An 11,527-nucleotide genomic window follows, 5' to 3' on the forward strand; every position below is an offset into this window, starting at 1 on the left:
GACCTTTCTAAGTCTGTGTGTGTATGCGTATATATATATATATGCATATATATATATTTATAAAAATATACATTATACATAGATATCTACACATAACTGCTTTCCATGAAGGTTTTACAAACTTATATTTTTATTTGCTGAGTATCAGTGTAATATTCCACAATAGCACCTCCACAAATGGATTTTATTAAACAAACAAAACTTATCCAATTTCATAGATATGGCATCTGTGTTAAAAATGTGCAGTCATTTTTAGTAAGGTGAAACTTTTATTTTAACTTTATACTACGGAAAAATTGTAAGCATATACAGAAGTAGAGAGAATTGTGCAAGGACATATATATGTGTATAATAACCCATGTATATACTCATATTTATACATATTTCTATATGTAACCATCTACATCTATATGAAGTTAAACATAAATTTATACTGTCTCCGACTTTAATCCATTAACACGTGCATCATTTAATCCATTAACACGTGCATCACCATTAACACGTGCATCACCTTGCTTATCTGTAATCTCTCACTCCAACAGTGAGAAATCAGGGTGCCACCGCCCGCCATCCTTTTACTTAATTGTTTAAATTCAGTATACATGTATAGCAGTAGCAGAATTGTTAAATCAAATTTTGTGGGAAACAGCTTTATCAGCTAGAGTAGTGTCTATATACAGTTTCTTTTGCCTTTAGTTTTACAGACTCCACTCGTTTCCAGAGTTTGAGGTCAGTGCCTCCCTCCACTGCTGGCCCCAACCTCCTTCAGTGAGGTTGTTTCATATATTTGTAATATAGTTAGATTGTCTTGTCATATTCTGCATTCCATTCTGGTCTATGCCGCCACATACCTCCTAGACAGTTTTATTTTAATTTGCAGCCATTCTTGCACTCTTTGTGTTTCCAGGGTTACTTAAAAAAATTATTTTCTTCACATCTAATTTGTAAGGCTTTCTTTGTCATGTATTACATTCTATGTCTACTATTATCTGCTTCTTTGCTCACCATCTGTATGGTACCTGAACCTCCTAATCTAGAACTTAGCATAAAAATTGATCTCCTGTCAGAGCAGAGAAAAACACAAAACTTCCTTGGAGACACTGCCCTACAACCAAGGCTGGATGGGATTCCCACAGGATAAAACCCGGTGAAACAAGGTCACTAACATACATAGAATGTCACAAAACAAACAGAGAGATGATCTACCATGAGTGAGAGTCAGTAGATACAACAAACATGCCCTCAGGAATTTGAAATGCAAGATGAAAAATGAAATGAAAAAGATTATAAAGTAAGTCTGTAAAACAAATAATAATGTCTATTTATGGAGTTAAAAACAAGGTAAAACTAAATTCTAGAAAATAGTTTGTAAGTGAGATAGATGGGAGGATTTTTTTAGAGTGTTGTATTCTAAGTCCTGGTACTTAGACTTTGTTAAGTATCCAGGCAGATTAGTTCTGCTGAGGACTGATTCTAGGTCTTGATGAAAGTGAGCACTTTGACAAATAAATTGTGTACCAGGTACATTTTACTGTGATAAGCTCTAAGCATAACAGAGAACATGAGACACGAAGATATATTCAGTGAGCGTGGCTTCTTGAGTCTTCCCAAAGGCTTCACAGACAGGTTTGAACTGGGTAATAGAATTCTGCCTGTTTCAGGTAAAGCAATGTTTATCAAGCTTCTTGTACCCCCAGTTTTTCAAATTTCAACATAATTAGCTATTATGGTTTCAAAAGCTGCCTTTATATAGTTATGTCGTTGAACATCTGGTTCTAGGTACAGAAGTTGTGTAATAATGTGTAGGCTATGCAATCAGTTGTCTCCTGGGTTTCAAAGTTGAAGAACAATTAGGTACAACAAGCTTGACCAGAACCTGCCATAGCATGTTAACATTTAAGAAGAAGTAAAGTGAAAGTAAAGTAATAGGAATATAAAGTAAGACTTCCAAACTAGTTGAAGAATAAAAGACAATGTATAAAACCAAATTCATTCAAAATAAAGCAGGGAGGGCTTCCCTGGTGGCACACTGGTTAAGAATCCGCCTGCCAATGCAGGGGACACGGGTTCGAGTCCTGGTCTCGGAAGATCCCACATGCCACGGAGCAGCTAAGCCCGTGCGCCACAGCTGCTGAGCCTGAGCTCTAGAGCCCGTGAGCCACAACTACTGAGCTCACGTGCCACAACTACTGAAGCCCACGCACCTAGAGCCTGTGCTCCACAACAAGAGAAGCCACCGCAATGAGGAGCCCACGCACCGCAACGAAGAGTAGCCCCCGCTCACTGCAGCTAGAGAAAGCCCACGCGCACCAGTGAAGACCCAACGCAGCCAAAAATAAATAAATAAATTTATAAAAAATAAATAAATAAAATTAAAAAATAAAGCAGGGAATGAGAAAGAGATAGACAGACACACATACACACAAACAGAAAGAGAATCAGCAGTTTAAAAAAACCTGCCTATAAACAAAACTAAACATCATAAGGCCAAAATGGTTTTATAAGCAAGTTTACTGAATCTTCAAGCAACAGAACAGATAGTTTTCATCTTATACATAATATTCCAAAGAATAGTTAAGTAGGGACAATCTTCCAATTCATGTTATGAGAATAATATAACCTTGAATCTAAGGACTGAACAAGAAAGGAAAATTATTGGCTAATTTTACGTGGAGACACAGGTACAAATGCAGCTGGATGAAAGTGGTTTGAACATATCATTGACTCTTCCAGTAGGGGGAGCCCACTGACAGTATCCATCCTCATGGTAGCTTCTTCCCAATGGTTGAGTAGTTGATCCTGCGGCATCAGGTCCCGATCTGAGAACCTTACTGATAGACACTTTTTTGTCTCTCACAGTATACAGAGCCGGGTTGATACCTGTTATGGGTTGAATTACATCCTTTATCCAAAATATGTTGAAATCCTAATTTCCAGTACCTGTGAATATGACCTTATTTGGAAATGGGGTCTTTGCAGAAGATCAAGTTAAGATGAGGTCATGGCCGAATATGACTGGTGTTCATATTACAGTTCTTATGACTTGGGGAAATTTAGGCACAGACACAATCACACAGGGAGAATGCCACATGAAGAGAGAGGGTTGGAGGGATGTATCTACAAGCTTCATACTACCAGAAGGTAGGAGAGCAGCATGGAACAGATTCTCCCTCAGAGACCTCAGAAAGAACAAGTTCTGCCAACACCTTGATTTTGGACTTCTAGCCTCCAGAACTGTGAGACAATATATTTATGTTGTTTTAAGCCACCTGGTTTGTGGTACTTTGTTATGACCACCCCACCCCCACCCCCCACTGTGCCCAGGAAGCTGATACATTACCTATAACTTTAGTTCCAAGACAAGATGGAATTCCGTCACTCCATAGCATATTAGGATTGGGACCAAGACGGTATAAAGATCTTCCTGGTCTCCATTCCGGGTCTTCCTGGTTCCCATTCCTCTGTTAAGTTGGTGGTTTCCCAGATACTCATGCCTAAGGATGGAAATAATTGTCCAGCCTGCTATTGGAGTATTTTCTGGACATCACCAGGTGGAGGTTTCAGGGGGGGCATTGTATAGCATTCTACTACATCCCCCCAATATTATATCTTGGTGGAGATCTCCTCTGGGGTTGAGAAGAGGTCTGGCTGGCACCCAGGCCTTCCCTCCCTACTGCTATATATTGGGTTGGCCAAAAGTTTTGTTTGGTTTTTTCTGTAAGATGGCTCTAGTCACACATAGTTGTCTTTAACTTCATTTGAAACAATTCTGTTAGATTGTATGTGACAGCTGTCATATCAGCGTGCATTTTAAGAAAGACATCAAAATTGGTGAATTTTTGTGTAGCCATTTTAATACTGAAGATGGAAGAAAAAAAGCTACATCTTTGGCATACTATGCTTTATTATTTCAAGAAAGGTAAAAATGCAACTGAAACACAAAAAAAGATTTGTGCAGTGTATGGAGAAGGTGCTTCTCCATACACTGGAAATCAACCTTCGGATTTCCATTTATTTTGGTCTTTACAAAATTCTCTTAATGGAAAAAATTTTAATTCCCTGGAAGACTGTAAAAGGCACCTGGAACAGTTCTTTGCTCAAAAAGATGAAAGGTTTTTGGAAGATGGAATTATGAAGCTGCCTGAAAAATGGCAGAAGGTAGTGGAACAAAAGGGTGAATATGTTGTTCAATAAAGTTGTTGGTGAAAATGAAAAATGTTTCTTTTATTTTTACTTAAAAACCGAAGGCACTGTTTGGCCCACCCAATAATTCAGAGAAGCTAGAACAGTGATTCTCACCTGTGCAGTGTGAAGGTGGGATACATACTCTCTTACCATGATGGATATCAGCCCAGGAATGGGTGGGCTATGATACATATTTTTGAAAAGCATGTCAGCAAGTTAGGGAGCAGCTCATGGGAACCTATGTAAAAAGTCAGTTGTGGTGGCTACACCCTTTAGCTTTGAAGTTTTGAAACTTTTAAACCCAACATCTACTTTTGATAAGCCTATACGCATTCCTACAAGTCTCTTTGAAATTTCAAAATAAATGGAAAAGTAACTTCCTATAATTATTTAAAAATAAAGAGGTAAAAAATGGAAAGTCTTGTGTATTAGTTTTGCTAGGGCTGCCATAACAAAGTATTACAAACTGGATTGCTTAAAACAACAGAAATTCATTGTCTTGCAGTTCTAGAGGCTAGAAGTACAAGATCAAGGTGTCAGCAGGTTTGGCTGTTTTGAGGGAGAACCTGTTCTGTACCTCCCACGTGGTTTCTAATGGTTTGCTGGCGATCTTTGGCATTTCTGGACTTGTAGCTGCATCACCCTGATTTCTGCCACTATCTTCATATGGCGTTCACCCTGTGTGACTGTGTCTGTGTCCAAATTTCCCCTTTTTATGAAAATATAGTCATATTAGTCTAGGGCCCACCCTAATGACCTCATCTTGAGCACCTGCAAATACCCCATTTCCAAATAAGGTCACACTTGCAGATACTGGGTATTAGTAATTCAACATATTTTGGGGGCGGGGTGGTGGAGGGGACACAATTCACTCCATAACGGAGTATATGAGCTTTTTATATTTATCAAAAGTAGATATTAGGTTCAAATGGTTGAGAACATCAAAGCTAAATGGTGTAGCCATCACAACTGACTTTTTACATCAGTTCCCTTGAGATACTCCCTAACTTGCTGACATGCATCACCGCCTTTTAAGCTCTTGTTATAGCACTCCTATTCCCTGCCCCACCCCAAATCACCCCCCAAATTCAGCAAATTAGAGGATTCAGAGGTCTCACTGGGGTAGCTTTCTCACTGTCAGTAAGTTTGGGCTCCCCAGATAAGCAATACTCAACAGTAATTGCCCACGTAGTTTTCTTGAAAAATTAAGTTTATAACTGCGGGAGAAAAAAAATAATTAACTTTATTTCAAAACCTGAATTATGCTAGCAACATCTGCCCCAACACATGCACACACACACACACGCATACACGCATGTGCGTATGCACAATACAAGGCTGAATCTACTGCAGAATAGTTCTCACAAAGGAGACAGTGAGGCACCGACTCGGTTTGGATCCTGCAGAAGGTGTTCTTGGGCAGCAGAGGGGATCCGGGCCGAACAGAAAAGAGGTCCCGTACAACCTGGCCTTGAGCTCCTTACCATCCAGCCTCATCTAGAATCTTCCCTCTGCTCAAATTCCTTCTCCTGACTGTGTGCAGGGCTGGTGCCCTCTCATTAGTCGCTTACGTTACCCGCTGTTTATTGCCTTCACGATATTTATTTTTCAATTTCTAATTATAATTTTAAATCTGCTTACTTGTTTATTGACAGTTTTCCCCCACGAAGCCCTGTGAGAGCAGAGAGTAGCCTGGCCTATTCAGCGTCTTGCACATAGTGAAGTCTCAGTGTTTGCTGAATGAATGAATGGGTGAATGAATAAACTTACGATTGAGGGTAGTGGCCTCAAAGACAGCCTGTGACTCTTTCAATATTTTGCAAGGTCAGAGATTACACCATTCCCACAGATCCTATTAATGTCCAGCATACCTTATGCCACATTTCCACCTGAAGATGATAAGGATGCTCTGTTTAATCCTGCCATGTCTTGCTACCTGTTGATGACAGCTGCTGCTATGTTTGCTATTGGAGCTACAGGTACCGATCTTTAAGTGTTGATGGCATGGTCCTCAAGGAAAGATGGTACAGGAAGGTCATGTTGGATTTTCAAGCAAGTCTCATTAAAATTTCACTCTCAGTTAATTAGCCAGTGAATAGTTTCTTTATATACCTCACAAACTATCCTTATTTTGCTCTACTCTCTCTTGGAAACAAAAGTAATATTTAAAACAGGATGAGACATATCTTACAATTTTTAACAAGGAACTAGGTATAACGCTAATGGTATTATTAGATTCTAAAGTTCAGCGGAAATGTTTTAGTGAAATATTAATATAATCCATTTCCCCCCATGGTCATGAGACCATCATCATAGGACCTTAAGAGCTACCCACTATGTTTGGGATAATGGGAAATTTTATATTATCTCAGAACTATCTTTAATTGAGTGGGGTCAGGGTAACATTTGGTCTGCTGAAAATAAGGAGGAGATGTTACTACAAGTATGCATTTCCATTCAAATAAAGGTAATATGCAGTAGGAAGGGAGAGTGAAGAGAATGATCCTTGGGTCATAATATTTCTGAATCTCTGAGAGCAGACCCAGGATTAAACAGACACAGGGACACAGTGATAAATATAGAACTTAATCTGAGCCACTTAATGATCTTCCATTAAGATTATTTCAATTCAATTACAATGAAATTTAATTACTATTTACTGAGTGCCTAGAAGAAACAAAGTTTTGATCATGGGTTTCTTGGTATTCCTTAATTGTTCTCAGTTAAAAGCTCTGTTTCAGCTCTGAACATAATTCACTCTTACACGTCTAACTCCCTGACCTAATCTGGGCTCCTCTATTCTCATAGCAAAATTACACTCTGTTCTCTTTCAAAATTCTGCTTAAGCCTCATCTCCTTTAAAGGCCTTCCAAGACTAATACCAGTGGATGCCTCTTGTGGTATTTATCACCACAGCCTCTTTAATACAAGCAGAAATGTTGACTCTCAAGAAGAGAAAGTATGAACTGTCCTCTGCCTGGCTTCCATTCTCCAAATTCCCCACAGACACGGTCCTGGCTGCACGTTAGAATGACCCAGGGACCTTTAAAGAAGTTCTTTTTAAGAAGTTTAAGAAAAACTTTTAATTTGGGAGCTCTTTGCCAGGCTAATTAAATCATAATTTCTGAGGGTGAGGCTCTCACAGTTTATTTTTTGAAAATTCCAGGTCATTTTAATGTTTGTCTGTCTTGCATAAAGCAGGATTCTCACATACCCTAATTTGTCTATTTAAGTATATGTTTGTTTCTTGCTTTGATGTGTGTCTGTGTGTAATCTCGTAGAATTACTATTTTATTTATTTATTTTTTGGCCATGCTGTGCGGCCTGCGGGATCTTAGTTCCCCAATCAGGGATTGAATTTGTGCCCCCTGCAGTGGAAGCTTGGAGTCTTAACCACTGGACTGCCAGGGAAGTCCCTAGAATTACTAGTTTTACAATTAAACCTTGTCTTTTAGTTCATCTGTTCCAATTTATTTTTTATTTTTGGAAATCTCCTGCAAAGGACCGGCTTAGTCCATGAATGAAGAATCATCTGAAAATTTTCAAGATTTACTAAGCTAACGATGTTTGGAATATAACTATTTAGAAAGCAAATGCAAGGGTCTTTTTTATTTGGAATAGCAGACCAAAGTGAACCCACAGATCAGTAGAATAGTGATGCTGTAGTGGACACACCTGGGCTCTGATGTCATGAGACGCCAAGTTTGGCTCCTGGGATGTTGAGGCTGTCTCAGCTCTTCGTTCCTCAGCCTGTTTCCTTATTTGCAAACATGTGGAAAGTACTGCCTCCTGGCTTGTTTTTTAAGACTAAACTGGATAAATATTTATGAAAGTAGATGTTATATAGTTTATTTTTTTTAACAGTCGTAAAATTGTGAGAACTCTCTTTCACTGACCTTAAAAAGGTAAAGAGAAAAAGAATTATTTTGCATTTAAATAGGTATTTCTTTTTTCTTTTTTTTTTTTTTTTTGCGATACGCGGGCCTCTCACTGTTGTAGCCTCTCCCGTTGCGGAGCACAGGCTCCGGACGCGCAGGCTCAGCGGCCATGGCTCACGGGCCCAGCCGCTCCTTGGCATGTGGGATCTTCCCGGACGGGGGCATGAACCCGTGTCCCCTGCATCGGCAGGCGGACTCTCAACCACTGCGCCACCAGGGAAGCCCTAAATAGGTATTTCTTTATTCTGTCAATTCTAATGATTTTTAAATATCTCAGATTCCCAGCATAATCTGGCTTAATTTGGCCATTTGGTTTAAAAAATGTATCCATTTCTAGAAAGCACTCCTGCTTTCTAGAACTCAGTCTGCTATATTCTTTGAAGTATATGATAGAAACATATGCTCCGTTGTTGTTCAAAAGGAATTCAGCATATTAGTAACTTATGAGAGAACTAATCTACAGTGTTGAAAATATATCCCTTTCGAAATTTGTTTAGAGGAAGAAAAAGTTAATTACTTGAAGTGAACAAATCTCTTTTATGAAGTTATGGTTATAAAAACCCAAAGCAGAGGACATGGTGATTTTTCCATCACAAACGAGGAAGGAAAGTTAGAAATGCATAGACTAATGCTGTGTGCGCACGCGTGCGTGCGCGTGCGCGTGCGTGTGTATGTGTGAGTGTGAGTGTATTTTCCTGATGGTCTTCTTTTAGTTTGAGCCTGGAGGAAAGCAAATATCAAAGCACTTTTCTACTGTGCCCAGGGCAGCCTATCAGAGGAAGAAAAACAACAGAAGATAAGATCTTAACTAGAGTAATGAGGGCAAGCACTTGCTTTTAACCTCAGAAGCAGGGGAAGTGGTAGAGTTTCAAGGTGTTGTTTGCAAAGTCTGTAGTTTTGCCTGAGTCTGGAGTGATGCAGATGTCTCCCAAGCCCTCTCTGTTTATATGTGACAAATTTTAATATCGAGCTTATTGGGCTAAAAATTAAGCAAAAAGAAATGCCATTCCCGAATACTTTCAGGGAAAAAAATACTTGGAAAAATTATTTTCCTATGTCTCTCATTCCCAGAGCCTTTCACCTGCTTGATTTTAGGCTAGGGAGATCACAGAAATTGGAACAATATAACAAATTGAGGGATGACAGCTGAGTCTAGTTATAGACGGTATCACATTGTACTTGAGGGTGACATACCTTTAAATCTTAACTGTATACACTACGTACTGTGAATGTAAGTTGAAATAATGAGCTATGCTATTTACTTTGATCCAAAGGCATCGTTGGATATATAAGTATGTATCTTATTTCACCTCTCTTAATTGTCTACTCTTCAGACCTAGGATATCTTAAATTGTCACTCTATCTACTCAAGGGTTTCTCCACAAATGATAACATAGAATCTTCCAGAGAGCAAAACTATGATCAATCGAGAGAAATTATAAGGAAGCAAGATTCACCTTAACATACAAAGGAAATTTCTGGGAAACACAAATCTCCAATAGTGTAGTAGCCTGCCTTAGCTCACTGTCATGGGAAGAGTTCAAGTTAAGGCTAAATGATGAAGCAAGTTTGGAGTCAGTCTAAGGCTAAATGATTATCTGCTTCAGGACTTGGTAGAAGGAATTCCAGGGCTCAACGGGAGTTCAGATTGCAAGGTCTCTTCCCAATGTAAGATTGTATGACTTTGGATAAAATAAATCTGACACAGAATACTTTAGTTTCTGCCGCCTTTCTGATTTTAGATGATAAGTATTTATGAATGATGATGATCAAGTATTTATGAATAAGGCACAAACTTAAAAGTGACAGAATGGAGAGTATGGCCTATTTGCAAGCTGGAGCCCCTCTTGCTATTTTGGGTGTTCCTTAGAGAACTTTGTTAGTAGTTTTAAAAACTGAAATATCACCTATATTGTCTTGTCTCCCTTTTACGAGTATTCCCTTGGTCCTCTTACATATCACCTGCCAATGTGTTCTTCTGTTCCATGTTTTACCTGTTCATTATGTTCAATTATACCCGATTACAGGGTACTTTCATGGAGGATTGATTTCCATGGCAGACTCGAGTGAAATCACATACATCATTTCACCCATCATTTCACAGAAGACATTAGGGTCTATCATTGGTGTTTTGGGTGAAAAATATATTGCATAAAACAAAATTTATTTCTTTTAACTTATTAGAAGCTATTTCAAAACTGATAGCAAAGTTTATTCCTTACCAAAAAGGGGGAGGCTGCAGATAAAATAGAGTCCTCATCCCCAGGGCCTGGGCATTGCACATGTTAAGACAACAGCTGGCCTGGGGTATATTAATAAACAGCCATTGTCCTTGCACCTGGCTGGGGATCAGTCTGAGACTATAACCAGTGCAGCTGCAGAGGTTCTTGTCAGATTTCTCTGAGCCAGAGAAATGAGAAAAATAATCATTTTAGAAATATATAACATACTGGCCCTCATGAAATACCTCTGATACTCAGAAAGGATAAATGAAGTATATAGTACAATAAAATTATTTAGAACAGCCTCCAAACTTTTTAGTCTATTTTTCTACTATCTTAAGAATAAAGAACATTGATTGTAAAGAAAATCAAACTAGAAGAGGTATTAGGGTAAGAGGGAAATGTGGGGCTAAACACTGGTATTTGAATATGTATAAATGCTGTGTGAGTCACCTATTCCAAATAAAATAGGGATGCGGTTATGAAAAAAGAAAAAGTACGGAAAAGATTATTTTGAGAAGAAACAAAATGAAACTTGTACGGAAGACCTATTACATACCCCGGATAAAAAGATGCTACTGAATTTCTTCCACTCCCTTCCTTCTCTCGCCTTTCATTTTATTCCATCCCTTTCGACTTCCCTTTTCATTCCCCTTTCCTTCTCTCTCCCTTGCTTTCACGAAGATTTCCTAAACACTATTTGTCAAATCTATAAAGTTGAGGAGAACGCAGCTCTCATATAGCTGCCGGTGTACTCAGAGAGTCAGTGTCTGCGTAAATATCAATAATTCAAAATATAAGTTAGAACAGATCCAAGGGGGAAGTGAATTACAGAAAAGGGTGGCGGGTATTGAGGGCTGGGAGAGATTGAGCCCTGCCAGAAGTCGGGGAAGGTCATACAGGGGAAATGGTGGTGGGAATAGAAGGGAAGGAGGTCTACTTGTGAGAGACTGGAGAGGCGGAATCTACAGGATCTGGACACTCAGTGGATGAAGTGGGAAGAGTGATGTGGAGACAAAGATGGCTGCAGGCTTTCAGTGATTTTTATTGGCTCGTCACAGAGTTAGGAAAATACACTGGACGGATGTGCCTGTCCTCTCAGGGCCGCCTCTATTCTCGCCCCACTCCAGCTGTGAAGTAGGATCAAACACGACTTTTGGTTCCCCCAAAGAAAATCCACCC

This window comes from Monodon monoceros, unplaced genomic scaffold, assembly GCF_005190385.1.
Source record: "Monodon monoceros isolate NGI ecotype Baffin Bay Population unplaced genomic scaffold, NGI_Narwhal_1 Super_Scaffold_15, whole genome shotgun sequence".
In the NCBI taxonomy this organism is placed as follows: domain Eukaryota; kingdom Metazoa; phylum Chordata; class Mammalia; order Artiodactyla; family Monodontidae; genus Monodon; species Monodon monoceros.